Source organism: Phyllostomus discolor, chromosome 1, assembly GCF_004126475.2.
Source record: "Phyllostomus discolor isolate MPI-MPIP mPhyDis1 chromosome 1, mPhyDis1.pri.v3, whole genome shotgun sequence".
NCBI lineage: Eukaryota > Metazoa > Chordata > Mammalia > Chiroptera > Phyllostomidae > Phyllostomus > Phyllostomus discolor.
Window position 1 is genome coordinate 77,401,403 of NC_040903.2, and position 17,573 is coordinate 77,418,975.

At 36.1% G+C, this 17,573-nt stretch overlaps 1 long non-coding RNA gene across 1 annotated transcript; it reads left to right on the forward strand.

Moving 5' to 3' along the window:
- The first annotated feature begins 949 nt into the window (after positions 1-949).
- LOC118499841 lies at positions 950-12,485 on the forward strand. The gene is made up of 4 exons (XR_004902396.1): positions 950-960; positions 7,795-7,805; positions 10,118-10,121; positions 12,415-12,485. It is a non-coding gene; the product is annotated as an uncharacterized LOC118499841 (long non-coding RNA).
- Positions 12,486-17,573: the final 5,088 nt, after the last annotated feature.

The following is a 17,573-nucleotide window of genomic DNA, read 5'->3' on the forward strand; positions in this document are numbered from 1 at the left end:
ACACAGCTCAGTGGCGCTCTGGGCAGAGGTGTGGCACATCCGGGCATGAGAACGCAATCTGTCCTCCTTGCATTTCTGCAGAACAGCAGGGTGGCTTCTGTGTAGTAAAGGCCTCTTCCTGAAGAACGTTTCTTTCCTTTCCTTTTGAGAGTGTTTTGGCAGGTTCCTGTTTACCGCTAAGTGTTCTGCCACCACGGTTTTCATTTGGTATTTGTTATTGAGTTCTGCTGTCTCACTCATCAGAACCAGGGTATTTTATGAGATTTGTATTTGTCACTTGATATTTTAGAAGTTCAGAATGGAATCAGGTGAATAAATCTTCCCTAAATGAAAATAATGTTAAATATTTTTTGTCTTACCTACTTACAAGAGAAATTACTTTCATGCTCTTTTCTTAAGGGAGTTAAAAATCAACTTCTCATGCCCTTTACCTGAAATACCCCATAGGGTGACATGAGAACACAGTGTCTGAATGCAGCACATATGTAAATAGTATGAAGAAATCTAGGTTTGAGAAGTATGTACTTTGAACTTCCTCAAATATCTGGCATTTTGCTGGACATCAGCTTAGTGCATTTTCCTTATTTTATTTGAACCATATCCTAATTCACAGCCTTTTCCAACTCCTCACACTGCCAGGAAATAAAATTCTATTTCACATTTACAGAGTCCATCATCTAATCAAGCAAAGCAAATACTCTAGCCTTTGTGAGAACAGATAATGTACAGATTTTCATGAACTTGGGTCACATCATATTTCCTACAACCTCCTGTCAGTGACCACTCTCCATTGATTGGCTTGGAACACATATTGAATCCTGCTCCTGGCACCAGTGACAGAAAGAGGTACCCTCTAGTATTTCAGCTTTCTCAGGAACACAAAAATTGGAACAAGGGAAACCGTTTAAATTATTTAGAAAAAATGGCATTTCAAAGCTTTAAAATTCTTATCCCAGAATTGTGTTACTATTAGAAATAATAAACTTTCAAGACAATATAAAGCTGTAATAGAGACAATGTGATATCAGTGAAAGAATAGACAAACGTAATACTGGAACAGAATAGAGAGCCCAATATAAACCCACCTAAATACAGCCAACTGATCTTTGACAAAAGAGCAAAGGCAATACCATGAAGCAAAGATTTTTTTTTTAACAAATGGTACTGGAATTACTAGACATTCACACACAATGAATCCAGAGACTCCTAATCCTTCACAAAAATTAACTAATAATTAAGTACAGACCTAAATGTAAAAGGCAAAACTATCAAACTCCTAAGAGATACCAAATGAGAAAACCTATATAACCTTGGGTATGGTTATGAGTTTTTAGCTACAGCACAAATGGCACGTTCTGTGAGAGAAAAAATTCATAAACTGGCTTCATTAAAATTAAAATCTTATGCTTTGCAAAAGACATTGTCTAGATGATAAGAAGATAAACAACAGACTGGGAAAAATATTTGCAAAAGACATCTAATAAAGGACCATTTTCCAAAATATACAAAGAACTCTTACAACTCCCTCATAAGAAAATAAGAACATGATTAACAAATGAGCCAGAGACCTTCACAGACATGTCACCAAAAAAAGATACTCATATGGAGTACATGAACAGATACTCCATATCATATGTCATTTGAGAGATGCAAATTTTTAAAAACGACATACCACTATACATCTGTTAGAAAGGCAAAAATCCTGAACACTGACAGCACCAAATTCTGGTGAGGGTGTGGAGCAACAGGAACTCTCATTCATTGCTGATGGAAATACAAAATGGTGTAGGAAATTTGGAAGTCAGTGGGCAGTTTTTTATAAAATTAAATATACTGTTACCATATAACCCAGCAGTTTCACTCTTGGGTACTTATCCAAAGAAGTTGAGAATGTGTATTCACACAGAAATCTTCATATGGCTACAAAATGCAGCAGTTATTCAAAATTGGCAAAACTTAAAAGCAACCAAGCTGCCATTCAGCAGGTGAATGGACAAATAAGTTGTGGACCTTCCAGGCAATGGAATTTACTCAGCACTATAAAGAAATGAATTGCCAACCTATGAAAATACATACAGAAACCTTGAATGAATATTACTAAGTGAAAGAAGACAGTCTGAAAAGTGTATATACTATATGATTCCAACTATATGATGTTCTGGAAAAGGCAAAACTATGGAGACAGTAAAAACATCAGTGATTTTTAGGGCCTGCCAGGGTTGAAGAGATGACTAGGCAGAGCACAGAGAATTTTTAATGGCAGTGAAACTACTCTGTATGACATTATAGCGGTGAAAAGTTGTCATTATACATTTGTCCAAATGCATAAAATGTACGACACCAAGAGTGAACACTAATGTCAGCTGCAGACTCTGGATAATGAAGACATAATGTAGCTTCATGGATTGTAACAAATATTGCATCTGGTGGGAATATTGATAATGGAGGAAGGAGACTGCATGTTTGGGGCTCAGGGGTTATAGGAGAATCTCTATACCTTACCCCCAATTTTGCTGACCTAAAACTTCTCTAAATGCAGCTTATTTTTAAAAATATAATAAACATCAGGTTCATTATGTCTAATTGCTTCCTGTAGACTTTCACTGGAGAGTGCATCTCCATGACAATAGGTGGGATTGCTCTTGGGCAGATGTTCATCTGCAGACCACAGTTTTTGCTTTTAGGTGACACCAATATCATGAATCAGAGTTTGGAACTGCACTCTACATAGTTAATAACAGAAGAACAATTTAGAAAAACACATTTGAAACCTGAAAAGATCATGATTTTCAGGTTTCTATCACTGGTCAAACCACATCAAACTTGAACTGGACTAAAAGATCTGGAAACCATTTCTTTTCCTCAGTTTCTCAGAGGCATTTTTTGCTGGAAGTTGGATGCAGTTCAGGAATGCAGTTGGGTGGGAGTTGCAATCACAAAACCTGCTTCAATCAGGTGAGTCTCTAAACTGATAAGATACAAAATTTATTACCTTGGATACCAAGTGTGTTGGTATATTTCCTGAAATAGTAGGAGGATATATTTTCTTCACTTTATAACTCCTTTTCAGCAATAACATTGAGAACAACATGGTGGGTGAAGACAGGAGGTGCATAAGGTGTGTGAATGTATGACTCCTCAAACTTTAGAATAATAAGATTTTTAGAAGAAATTATACATCTATGTAGAGATTATAAGTGATCTTAGTATTTACTCTTACACTTTTATATGTAGTGTACTTTATTATATATTTTTATATTTTATGTAATTCCAAAAATGACTATGCTTTTTGTGATCAGGAAAATAATAATGACATTTTATTCACATATATAAATATTCTTTATATATAAAACACTATAGCACATATGTTATTTATATGTAAAATCTTTAAATGTAAAATATTTTGGTAAAAAGTCCAGATATATATGTTATAAATACATATAGATATAAACATATAGAAACAAATATGTTGATAGAAAAGTATTTACCTGTAAATATAGAAATTACTGCTATAAGTTGAACATGTAGCCCTACTAAGGTATGTCATTTCCTTATCCTAACTTGTTTTATTTTATCCTAAATAAAATCATCCTAATTTGTACACTATTCCAAGATAATTTATATTAGTAGAATTTTTCATATGTAAAAATTATATTAATAAACTGAACTATTCTTCATAAAAAGTTCATTTCTTACACATATCTTTCTTTAAGCTTTATATTAATATTTTGTTGAAAATACATTCTAAAATATTTCCCACATCAGGCTGGTTTTATAATTTTGGGACTCTGGGTATAAAATGGTAAACTAAGATTATAATCTTGGATATACTTATTATTACCTTCCTGCATTTATTATTGGAGTCTGATATCTATATCAGTACAAAATAAGCTGCTATAGTTTAGAGACACTTGTAGGAAAAGTAATAATTGAATAAAATAAAAATGACTTCATTTTATCTGTAGTATTCAGCAACATTGAGATCTTAGGGCAAACAACAGACGATGTCTGTAACTTCAGGTTTCTAAAAGCAATCAATACAAGAGTTAATAAGACTGAACATGGGAAGAGGCACACTCTGTGAATGAAGCTTGAGATGCACCTACCAGCATGGGCTGTTCGAGACAAATCTCATGTGAAATCTCATAAAAATCATATTTCACGCTGTAACTTAAAGTCCAGGGAAGATACAGATGTTAGTCAGTGTAATTTATCAGGAAATAATGGACCTAACAAGATTATAATCTCTGACTTGTTAGCTTCAAATAATTATGTATGAACTTTGGAATTTATATATAGCTGTCCATCCAAACTCTTCCTTCTATTCCATTACTGTTTGGGAGTGGTTGTCCAGAAGGGGCCAACTTCCCCAGCCCCTTCCGATAAGCCTACCTGTGCTCATGGGTGTTGGATAAAGTACCATACACCATGGTAGGTCAGGTTCACTAGATACCCACTGTTACCTCCTCCTCCCCACGAGTACTGACTGTCACTGATCAGGGTGAGCATCAGGACTAAGTGGTACTGGTGACAGAATGGCCATCAGCCTGGGCTTCTGAGTGGCTCCACAGAGTAAATACTTCTTGCCATGTTAAGACATTTCATTTACATCACATTTATAGTACTCCTTCCTTTCTTTCCCCCACCTCTGTCCCTATAACAGATTAACTATGTGGTGAGAACACTACAGATAATTAGAAGTTGAAGAATAGCTGTTCATGAAGTGTGCAGGCAAGGGAACAAAGGGGCCAACTTATACTTTTTAACTAAACTTGAGTCTTTTTTAAGTTGTCACCAAAGAATTCTCTGTTGGATTTAATGTTTCCATTAAAAAAAAACAACACTTATAACTAAAGAGCATGGAACTCAGTCCAGTGGAGATAATGTCATATTTTCATGATCTTATTCTTCATTAATTAGTTTAGTGTCATGATTCTTCAGATCCTTTTTTGATGAACGATATTAATACTTATTTTTGGATACATCCTATGCACAAGGTGAAAGTAATAGATATATCTGTTATATCTATTATGATGAGGCAAAGTCACGCTGTGAAGACACCTTTTAAGGAGAAGAAATTGAGTGCTGCTTAAAATTCATAAAACATCATTGTTGACAAGGGTGTCCCCTCCTGCCAAGGACATTTAGTAAGTCTTACTCATGGCATTTCATTTGGGCAGGTGGTGGCTAAGTCTGGTCAAAAGGAAAAATTTTTTAAAGGAAGAGCACTGGACTTGGTGGCTTCAGAGTCTCTCTGGCAGCAAAGGAGGTGCATTAGGACCGTGGGGAGGATGGCAGACACAGCCTCCCAGGATGAACGAATGCTTCTGCATTTTGTTGGTTGAGGGACCTCTCTCTGAGAACACAACAACTTTTGTTTGGAAGAAACCACCCTGTCCCTGATTGTTACATCCCAACACAGTCTGTCACCTCTTTTCTTTTTCCAGAGTGGTGAAGTATCACAATTTTCTTCGCTGTTCATTCAAGCAAACCAGAAGTACTGTGAAAAGCAGGGCACTGGACATGAGATGTCTACAAGTAAGAAACAAAAAAGAAATAATAGAAACAATTTTCTAAAGGTGTAATACACACTCAGGATGGGTAAGCAGGTAAAGGATGTGTTACATAGAATGTGACAAAATGTGTGTCCTGGGTACCATTTCAGGTCTGGCGCTCCCTTGTATACTTCGCTGTGTACTTCATATCAGTGCTCATTTACTCATAGTTTATATAAAGTCAGTTTGGATATTTGACCCATTGTTAACTGTTCTATATGAATTTGTTACTGCTGTTTTTCTCCCCATCTCAGTGAATGGCAACACCATTTACAGTTCTTCAAACCAGATGCTTTGAAAATTCTCACTATTTGTTCTTTTGTTTCTATCTGCAAACCCTAAAGATCCATGAATAGAGTGGTATCTCTTTTCAAATAGATCACTCCTCCCACAATTTGTACCTAACTCTAATCCAAGCCACCATTACATCACACCTGGAATGTGGCAGTGTCCCCTGGACTTTCCTGCCTGCTGTCACCACCACTCAGGGTCTTCTCTCTATGGAGCAACTGGAGAGGTCCTTACAAATAGATGTCATTCAGTGGTCTCATCTGCTTCACACTGTCTAATGACTTCACAGCTCAGAATAAAATAAATAATTATATTTTAGTTTATAACTATCTACATGATGTAGCCACCACACCACCTCTCTGTTTTCATCCACCATTTCTCTTCATACACTGGTCTTGTCTGTTTATCTTGATTAATGGGTCTCGGTTATGGTTACTTGCTCCTCCCACTAATTCTAATGCCATCTCTTCCCACACTTGCTATAGGGCTATGCTTTATACATCATAGTAGAGAACCTGCCAACATACAAATGAAGGTTGCCAAGCTCTAGTCTTACCTTTTGATATGGCCCAAATTGTGCTTTGTTTTCTTGTACAGCACTTATTACTTCCCTGACATATCAAATATGGCTTAGTCTATTGGTTGGTTAGCTACTAAACTCAGCTAACATTTTATCTTTATGAGAGCAGACACATTGTCTTTCTTTTCTTTTTTAACTACTGTATTCATAGCACTTAATGGCTGGCAAGTGGTAAGTGTTAATAATCAGTTGTCAAAAATTATGAAATGACTTTCAGTTTTTTAGAATAAGTGATTTTTTAAAGTATAGTTTCTTTTAATTACACTGATTTTTTCGGGCAAGGCCTGGTATTTACGGATTATTTTTAAAACTTTTATTAAATTTACTGGGGTGACATCACATGTCAAGTGTAGAATTCTACAATATATCACCTGTATATTGCATTGTGTGTTGATCATCAGAAGTCAAATCTCCTCCCATCACCATATACTTGTATTTGACCCCCTTCACCCTTTACTACCTCCTCACTCCTTCATACCTCTGGTAACCATCATACTGCTGTCTTTGTCTGTGAGTTTTTGTTTGTTTATTTGTTTCTCTTGTTTGTTCCTTTGTTGCTTTCAGTTTCATACCACACATACGAATGAAATCATATGGTTCTTCACTTTTTCTGTCTGACTTATTTCACTTAGCATGATATTCTCAAGACCCATCCATGTTGCTGCAAATGGCAGTATTTCATCTTTTCTTGTGGCTAAGTAGAATTCCATTGTATATATGTACCAGTCATCTATCGAAGGATATTGTGATTGTTTTCATGTCTTTCATGTTTTCATGAATAACAATAATACAGTGAACATAGAGCTACATATATTTTTACTAATAAATGTTTTTACATTTTTAAGATAGGAAATACAGGGATACATATATCATTACTAATAAATAATTTCAATTTTTTCAGGTTGATACCCAGAAGATAGGCTGCTGGGTCATATGGTAACTCTAATCTTAATTTTTTGAGGAATCTCCACACTGTTTCCCATAGTGCCTGTACCACTTTACATTCCCACTAGCAGTGCATGAGGGTTCCTTTTTCTCCACAGCCTCTCCAACACTTGTAATTACTTATCTTGTTGATAACAGCCATTCTAACAGGTGTGAAGTGATATCTCATTTTAGATTTGATTTGCATTTCCCTAATAGCTAGTGAAGTTGAGCATCTTTTCATGTGTCTGTTGGCCATTGTACATCTTCTTGGGAGAAGTATCTGTTCAGGTCTTCTGCCCATTTTTAATTGAATTGTTTGTTATTGTGTTATTGAGTTGTATGAGTTCGTTATATATATTTTGGATATTAACCCTTTATCAGCAGAGTTGTTTGCAATTATTTTCTCCCATTTGGTTTGTTGCCGTTTTATTTTATTAACAGTTTCATTTGCTGTGCAGAAGTATTTTAGTTTAATGAAGCCCCTTTTATTTAATTTTGCCTTTATTTCCCTTGCCTTTGAGATGACATTCATAAAATGTTTTCTTGACCAAGGTCTGTAAGTTTAGTACCTGTATTTTCCTCTATGTAATTTATTGTTTTAGGTCTTGTATTTAGGTCATTTTGAGTTAATTTTTTTATATTGTGATAAATAGCATTCTAGTTTCATTCTGTTACCTGTGGCTTTCCAATTTTCCCAGCACCATCTATTCAAGAGGCTTTCTTTTTTTCCATTGTATGTATTTGGCTCTGCCACTTCCTGTGAAACAAAAATGTTTACCAGGTGTCTGATTAATTAAGTTAGGTCAACAACTGAGGATAGAAAAATTACTAGGAAAAATATAAACGGGCAACAAAAACAGCAACAGGTTAACTGTGACTGTGATTGATGGAAAGTTCTTTTTTTTTAAAGTATCTGCATTGTACAGATTATTTTTAGTAACCTTGCACAAATTTACACAGAAAAACTATCTTTTTCTAAACACCAATACGCTAGTATGATTTTTTGGGTGGTATACATTGTCCTAACTGGATAGAAACTTTCTTAACCCTCTTCCCCCTGACAGCTTTAGAGATATACAAGAGGAGGGATGTTTATGAATATTTGAAATAACAAATATAAAAGTTTTCTTAGGTATGTGCCTCAGTCCATCAGGCTTCCCACAAATCTCCCACATGGACTTTTTGGAGAAGATGAGAATGGATTTCTCCTGGCCACTCATTCATGCACAACAATGTGTATTTAGCCATACTTAATTCAGGGTTTGACTAAATTGCATAATTTAAAAAAAATTCTCATCTTTATTTACCAATAAGTTTCTAGGAGGTAAAGATTCTAATTTATTCTCCCTGGTAGGCATTTTGCTGGCATATTTGTTAAACAAATCATCTCGTAGGTCTAATCTTTTAAAGTTGGATTCAAGTTCCAAGAGCCTTCCATTTTATTTATAACGATCAGCAATTGAAGGTCCACATGGGCAATTTATACATGCAGGTTACTGTCTCCACAGCACAACAGCACATGCTTATTCAGAGGGGTTTTTTTTTCACCATGTAACTACTTGAAGACAAGAAACCCTGTTAGATAATTAAAGCATCTATTTGTCTCCTTGTCTGTGTATGTGTTCTTTGTCTGATCTCATTATAGTTGAAATATTCTGTTTCGTGGTGTATCCCTGATTTTCTCTGGTATCTGTGACATATCAGAGAAAATGATATGGGTATTGTGTTATGAGACATTGATTCCTAATTAAATCTTCTGTTTTAGCAGGTAGGTGCCCTATTTAGGTATTGCTCATATGTCCTGTCTACTTTGCAGATTGTGGCTCAAATGTCAATTTTGGAAGCTGTGCAATTCTCTCTGGTCACCCTACTAGTGTGCTGCACATTCCAACACTGATCTAAAATCTTAGTTGAGCTTGTCACTGTAGTTCAGTCCGAAACCTTTGGCTGTGTTGGTTCTTGTCAGGTCCATGATCAGGGGGTTGCCTCAGAATCACGTACTGCCTTAAAAAAAACCCTTTCTCCAGCTCATCCCTCTCTCAGGTCTTCTTCTTACTCTATGTGCAAGGGAGGAAAGCTCTGACTTTATTACTGTGAAATAGGCAGAGACAGTGACTCCACTCAGCTCCCTGCCAGCCATGATCCCCTGAGGGAGAGGGTGAGTGTGGCCATTTCCTGGAGCTGTGCTAGGGTTGACTGGGTATTATCAAGAACTCATCTTGATAGCCACCCCTTTGGCTATAGAAAGTGGACATTTCTTGGACCTTTTTTCCATTTCCATATATTGCATTTCAAGGTCAAGGGATTCTCCAGTCTGAGATACACAGAAGGCAGTGCTTCCCACATACAGGGGATAAAAAGGAACTCACCACTATGTCCTTTTTCATATCTCAACACCCCTAAACAGTCTGACTTTTTTCTTCCACCTTTTAACAGTTTTGTGATATTTGCTTCTTATATATTACCCAAGGTTTTTCTTTGTAATTATTTTGAAGAATAGAGTGGAATGCACTTACTCTATCTTGTCCAGAACTAAAAATCAAGTTGTCATGTTTTGAAATTAATTTTTTGCATAACACAAACAAATTTTAAGACAAAAGATACTTTGAAACCCAAAGAAAAGAATAAAATGAGAGATGATTAATAACACACACTTTTCTATTTTAAGGCTTTTATTTTAGTCTTATACCTCTAAAACTTCAAGAAATGAGACACAAGGGAATAAAAGAGAACTTCTTGTTGTCTCCTTTTACTGCTAAAGCAGCTCAGTGACTAGAAATAAAGAAAATCATCAAGATTGAAGATAAGAGCAGAAGCTATTAGCTCAGAAGTTCCTCTAAGAAAAGGAAAGTAGTGATTGTAGGACTGGAGGTAAGCTTGTGGGTTTAGGGTTTCATGTAGTTTCCAGGTCCTTTTTATGTTCTTCAACTATTCAACCAAGTTAACCAAGATTTATGATGGTTCTGAGGAAGATCCACCCCCCAAACACTGAAGCATAAATTCAAAAAGGTTCCAGAGAACATTAACTCTCGAAGGACAGGAGCCTGAATCAGCCATGAGGCTCATGCCTCATTCTCTCCTCCTCAGCAAGGGGGGCAAAAATCTGATTTTTAATACCATACTGATATAATTGTAGCTTTAGACAGTTAACATTAAGTGTTAATTAAATGTTATCCTTTCTGGTTTTTCCACTTCTTTCTGCTTTACCAAGATTCTGGAATCACTTTATTTCTACAGACTTATTTTAATAGGTCAATTAATTCATATTTTGATTTCTGGAAAATGCCTTTATTTGGTATTTATTTTTAAAACCTATTTTCACTGAGTATAGAATTCTAGTTTCATAGTTTGTTTTTATGAGTTTCAGTTTAAATAAGTTATTCCATTATCTTTAGTCTCCCATAATTTATGCTTTGGTCTCTTTAAAAACAATTACTGATAAATTCTCTGGATAATTTAAAGATAAATGCATGGATGATTTTTAAAAAATTTCCCCTCTCTTTTTTATGGAGGTTAACCATTCTGTCTAAAGGCATGTCATTACATTATATTTATTTGGTTTGGGGCTGGCTGATTTCTTGAATATGTGAATTTATTTTGTCTCTTCTGTCTCCCCCTTCTTTATTACTCTAGGAATCAAATTACCTATATGTTACATCTTTTCACCAATATTTATCTTGGTGATAAGGAAGCCCTTTTCCTGTGTTTCTCATCTTGTTTACTAATACTCTCTTCTACTCTTTCTAACAAATACATCAATTGAATTATTAGTATAATAATAATAATAATTTAATTACAGATATATACTTTCCTTTCAATTTTATTTATAGATCTTAATTCTTTGGTAAATTTTCCCTCAAATCTAATCTCTTAAACATATTCATCATAGTTAAGAATTTAAGACAGGTAACATCTGCTTTAACTTGGGGTCTACTCCTGGAACATCAAGTAACTTGAATTGAAGGCTGGACATGAAACATAGTAGATTATAATATTGTCTTTCCTCAGACTATTTGATTTTATTCTAGGCCATACTTATAACAGCAGAAGCTCACACTGATGCACTTGGAGACTGAAGTAGCTTTGTGAGAGTTTGTCTATTTTCAGTGTTGCTGTCTACTCTTGAGGAGCAGTCCATTAAGTGTGTCCTCAGGAAGCTTACAGAACTTACCATATCATGAACTTTGATCTACTCAGGGTTTAGCTTTTGAGCCACTATTTTTTATTTCTTGGTCATTCATCTTTTAGCAGCTTAGAATTTGGAAAATGTTTGGAGAGGAAGTTCCACACAGAATGTCAGGCTCAGTATTTTGAAGTTTTCTTTTCTCTGAGGTCTTACATCCTCAAGTCTTACCTACATTGATTGCTTTTGAATGCATTCAAGTGGTTGGGGGGTTTGTATATTATGTCCTGTTATTTTGGTTGTTCTTGATGAAAAAAAATAGGTCTGATATAAGCTACTGCAATATAGTTGGAAGCAGAAATGTTTATTTGCTTTATTTGTCTTAAATATTGATTCCTTCGAGGTCAGGAACCAGCTGCCTTGTTTATAATTATGTCACCACATATTGTCTTTGTACTCGTACATAGCCTACCTTCCATGTACTCAAATTTACTCATTTGACACATGTTGTACACAGAGCAGACTTCTCTGATTCTTTCTTTTTTGTGATTACTTTTTGACATTTCAGTTTATTACTTTTGTCCATACGATATATGTACATATATTTAAAAGCAAAGTTTAGTTATAATTTTATGAAAGAAGTAGTTGTCTCTTCCACTCATCCTTATACCCCTCCCTTCACCCACCCTACAATTATTTTCCTTTTACAGTAAATTACATTCATTTTGTGGTAATGTCTACTGTTATTTTCCCTCATGTTTCTAAGTAAGATATTTATGCTCTTACGAAAATAACAATGAGCTGACTAGGGCTATGGTTTAAATGCAGCTATAAGTAAATATATGTAAGTTTGTAACTCATTATCCAGGATACATTCCAGCAGTAACATCCTACAGGAAAGTTTAATTTTCCCCAGAATCTAGGAGATTAATACACAGTAACCCAGGGATATCAAACTCAGTTGCACTGGGGGCCATATCAGCCTCGCAGGTGCCTTCAAAGGGCTAAATGTAGAGCTTTTTGCCCCTCTTTATGGTGTAGTTACATTTATACAGTCCTAAAATTACATTTGGCCCTTCAAAGGCAACCACGAGGCTGATGTGGCCCCTGGTGAAAATGAGTTTGACACCCCTGCAGTAACCCATTGTAACTTCAATATAAAGTTACGCTAAAACAAAATTGATCTCTTCACAATACATCTATGTCTGCAGGCTGATCTTTTAAAAGTGGTTACTGTTCATGGGGATATTACATAAAACCAACCCTCTAATCTTCTATCATTTCCACAGTTCTAATCCCCTTAAGCCCAAAGCTCCTTCCATCCTGCCTATACCTCCCAAATAACCTGTGTTCTGTAACCCTGACTCTTGGCCCTATGTATCCTTCACACCTCACGTAACTCAGGGACTGACAATGAAGTTACAATTTTCCAAGCTATAACAGGATATAACCAATTTACTAACAGATCATCATATTTTCATTCCTTTGCAAAACTCCCCAAAACAAGCAAAGAAAACCATTACAGTCTTATGCTGCCATCATTTTTTTTTGGACACTGACTCCAACTCATGAAGGTTTCAATTGAAAGACACAATGTGTTTCTCTTCATCACAATTAGTCTGAGAAGTTTTTGTTTTGGGAGTCTTTTTATTTGTTTACTTTTAAATGCCATGTAAACACTAGAAAACCAGTACATTGTCTTTTTCATCACTGTGTCTCCAAGGCTGGGTACAGTATCTGTCACAGAACAGTACTAGACAAGTATTGCTTGGATAGTGAATGGGAATAAATTGATATAAGTAATCCATTTAATGGCATCAACCTAATGCTTACCAGGATCCATACCTAACTTGCTTTATCCTTTTCTCTTTTCCCTTCTTTTATCTTAATCAAATTTCTGCATCTTTTCTTTGTATCCCTCCCATTACTCTGCCATTATGCCCTCTTATCCTTTTAATTTTATTCTCTCTCCCTGTAAACAATCCTGCCCTTTGTCATTAGAATAAAGTTTTTTTTCTTAAAAGCCAAACAAAATCACTAGCCCCAGAGCTCACATTGCATTGTAGCTCTTCTGTTGCTCCATTTTCTCTTACATCTGTATATGTGGAAGAGATCTCTCCATATCCTAAATCCCTCTATATGGCTTCCAACTACATTGATTCTTCAAAATTGATAAGAACAAAAAAGTGCAAAATGTTTTGAATTGTTATCACTGAATTCCTGAAGAATGTGCATAGGACTAGATCCTATGAGCATGCAATCTTAGGAGCAAAGAAGCACTAGGAACAGAAATCACTTATAGCAGAGAAGTTCCAAGAGAGTCCAGATTAAATCTGAAAAAATCAAACTGCCATGAGGTTTTAAATTCTGGTTTAGTCAGCTTGTTGTAATCTATAATTTGTGGTACCCATATCTAAATTAACCTGAAATGTTTGAAATGATTTGCTATAAAGTATAGAAAGAGGCCCGAAGACTTGGACAGGAATGATTCATTTGTGATGTACATAGCCATCTCTTACTCCCAAAAGAGCTCAGAATGTACTTTTCTTCCCCTTATTTTATTTGTCTTCTAGTGAGAAATTCATTATATTAATTTCTGAGTTCTGTCTTACATACAATCTTGTTGGTGGTATAAATTGCAAGATGATAATAGTTAAAATTTTCTATACTAATTTTTTTGTGGGGGTGTGTGGAGGGTTAAGAACTGTGGGTTTATTGTTAACAGAAGTGAATTCTCAGATGGAAAATTGGAAAGTTTCTGGGGAGAATTCAGAGAAAGTCACAGAATCCATCTGTAGAGTAAATGGAGGCAGTCTGGCTTCCTCACCCAGGTGTCTGAGTAACTAAGAGGAGCAGTGTTCCCATAGTCTTGGAGGGGCCTGATAACCAGTGTTCTCATGGCCTTGAGATTGAGTCTGATAAACTGTTCCTATAACATGGGGTGAGCTCGCATCTGCAGAATTATGCTATGTTATATAATTTTCTGGCTTGAAGCCAACTTTGTTCACCTCTAGTACTTAAGGCAGTAGGGGCTTCTCACTAGAGACACACAGTTTGCAGTGTGTCTGGCTCGCCCACCCATGAATAAAAGTATGTCAAGCATCCCCATGGCTCTCTGCATTTTCTTCCATCTCCCCGAAGCTAGAGTGGACCTACCAGGCCTTGACAGGCTGCAGCACACCATCCCATATAGGCAAATTTTGACTAGGGCAAAACAGAGTATCTAAGGCTGAATCAGTAAGTATTACATATAATTTAAACAACATGTAGTAATTTATTTTTAAAATGTAACCATAGACTATATTTCAAACAGATATCTGAATTAATATTTGCTTCAGCTGTTCAATACCTTACATAGAAAAAGATTTTAATATAATATTTTTAATTAGGAAAAACTGAAGTGTTCTGGAGGTAGTCTTGAAATCTGTCTTTAACTGAGTGATATGAAAATCCAGGCACACTGATAAACATCTGTGTGTATTTTACATGTTTTCTGTTTAGAAATGGTGTGGTATGACATCTTCACATCTGTGTCCATTTACCTCGCTTATTACATTTTAAATACATAATAGTTACATAGTTACCTGATAACATTATATATTAAAAATGCAAATTATGCATTCATCAAAGAGAAACATCCAGCATTGCAGGAATGCTGCACACAGACTTCAAAATGAACTGATCGCTAAGGAAAGAATACAGTGTTGGTCTGCTGGCCAGAATGTCATTCTAGATTGCAGAAATTTTTTTCTCTGAGATCTTTCTCATTGCAGACCCAGTAGATTCTCTCACTTAACCCATGGCTATTCCTAGTTCAGAGACTTTTGAATAGTATTATCAACAAATGGAAGAACTGCCATATTTATCTTACTGACCTATAAAACAGAGAATAACTTAATTTTTAAATTTTTTTCAATTACAGTTGACATACACTATTATAAAACAAAGAGTAGTTTAGCCCTGGCTGGTGTGGCTCAGTAGGTTGAGCTCTAGCCTGTGAACCAAAGGGTGGCTGGTTCAATTCCCAGACAAGGCACATGCCTGAGTTGTAGGCCAGGTCCCCAGTGAGGGGCACGCAAGAGGCAGCCACACATTGATGTTTCCCTCTCTCTCTCCCTCCTTTCTCTTCTCTCTAAAAATAAATAAGTAAAATATTTTTAAAAAGGCCCTGGCTGGTGTCGCTCACTGGATTGAGCATGGGCTGCAAACCAAAGTGTCGAAGGTTCGATTCCCAGTCAGGGTACATGCCTGGGTTGCAGGCCATGACCCCCAGCAACCGCGCATTGATGTTTCTCTCTCTCCCTTTTTCTCCCTCTCTTCCCTCTCTAAAAAAATAAATAAATAAATAATCTTAAAAAAAACCAAAGAGTAGTTTGATAGCAACTTAAAAGTGAAAGCCTCTTATCTTCTGAAATGAAAATAAAGGCTGTAACACAGTTCTGGAGAAACTGTAAAGATCAGTGCCCTGAAAGTCTTAGAAGAAGCTGGCCTGGTTAATTTCATTACACCCATGTTTAACCAACAACCAATGATTGTGTTTTAGATGACAGGTTTACCAGCTGGTTACTTCAGTTGCTTCTGATCCAGTTTTATTTTATTTACTGCAAGTGCTGACATTCAGTAAGCAGCTGTTTATCCTCCCAAAACTGTTGCTTTGTTTTTCCTATTCCAAGAAGCATGTGACCCTGAAGTGTTATTCAGATCTCTGGCTTAGTGTCATTATTAAATCCAAAGGGATTTCAATGACTCAATAAGTCCGCAGGACATATTAGTGATCTTCCATATTAACAATCTGCTCATGTTACCTGGAAGGTTGAAGGTGATAGGTTTCCTAAATGCCTTAATCACAAATATGTGTTCCAGAGACTAAGAATACATTCCATTAAAATGAAAGTTCTTGCATCCTCTCACAAATTTCTGAAGTCTCCATGCATGGGACAAGTTATTAGACCTTGTGTTTCTAAACACTAAGAGGCTGAAATTCCAAAATCAAGGTGCCAGCATGGTAGGGTTCTTAGTAAAGTCTCTTCTTAGTAATGTCCTCACATGACCTTCCTTGGTGTATGCACAGGTACATGTGCACACACACAGATCACATGTATGTTTCTCTTTGTATAAGAACATTAACTCCATCATAGAGCCCTAACTCACTTCCCAAAGGCCCCGTCTTCAAAATGCCTTCACTTTGGTGGTAATGCTTCAACATACGAATTTGCAGGAGGCTAACCTCTCTTTGGTAAGAAATAATGCTTTTCAGGAATAAAGCCAGAATTCATTAACTCACAGCAGAAAGGGGAATAGGTACTAACATTCTCTGGAGTGAGTGATTTTTGCCTCAAGCAAAATATATGCCTGAATAAAGAAGAAAATCTTGTGAGTCAGACAAAAGCAATAAAACAACAACAAAAACCAAGTAGGAAATGCTGCTAAAAAAGAGACCTTTACATGCTTCACCTCCCAGCCCAATCCTTTGTCTTTTTGGTGTTACAAGTTTCCACACCTGTGTGGTCTTCAGTGCTGTGGACAACAAAATTGTTCTGGCATTACCTGTGGTCTCCGCAGGGGTCTTCTATGGTGAGTTTTTGATGTTTTGGGGAGTTCTCACTATGAGTCATGGTACAAAGACTTCTGGACACAGGGAAGCCCATGTAACACTTCAACGTACTGAACAATTATAGAATTTTTAAAAGGGCAATTCCCAACATTTATATTATGCCCTGCAAAATGCATGTGATCATATATAACACACTTTTATTGCAAAAGGGAGAACGGACTGATTTTCTCCCCATGGTTTCAGGAAGGCTTATCAGTTCATGCAATCTCAACATGGTTGTCTGGATACTTTTCTTTGGCTATTATTCTGATTAAATTCATACCAACAATCCATACATTTAAATACATAATTAATTTTCTTCAGGTATAATTTGTATACAATGAACATGCATTTAAAATATACAGTCTGGTAAGCTAGGAGTACATATCTGTGAAACAATCATCATGATCCAAAGAGAAAACACATAAACACCCAACGTTTTGGGGGTTCCTTTGAGATTAGTTCTCCCACCCCTGCTGAGCCCCATCCTCAGGCAGGCACTGC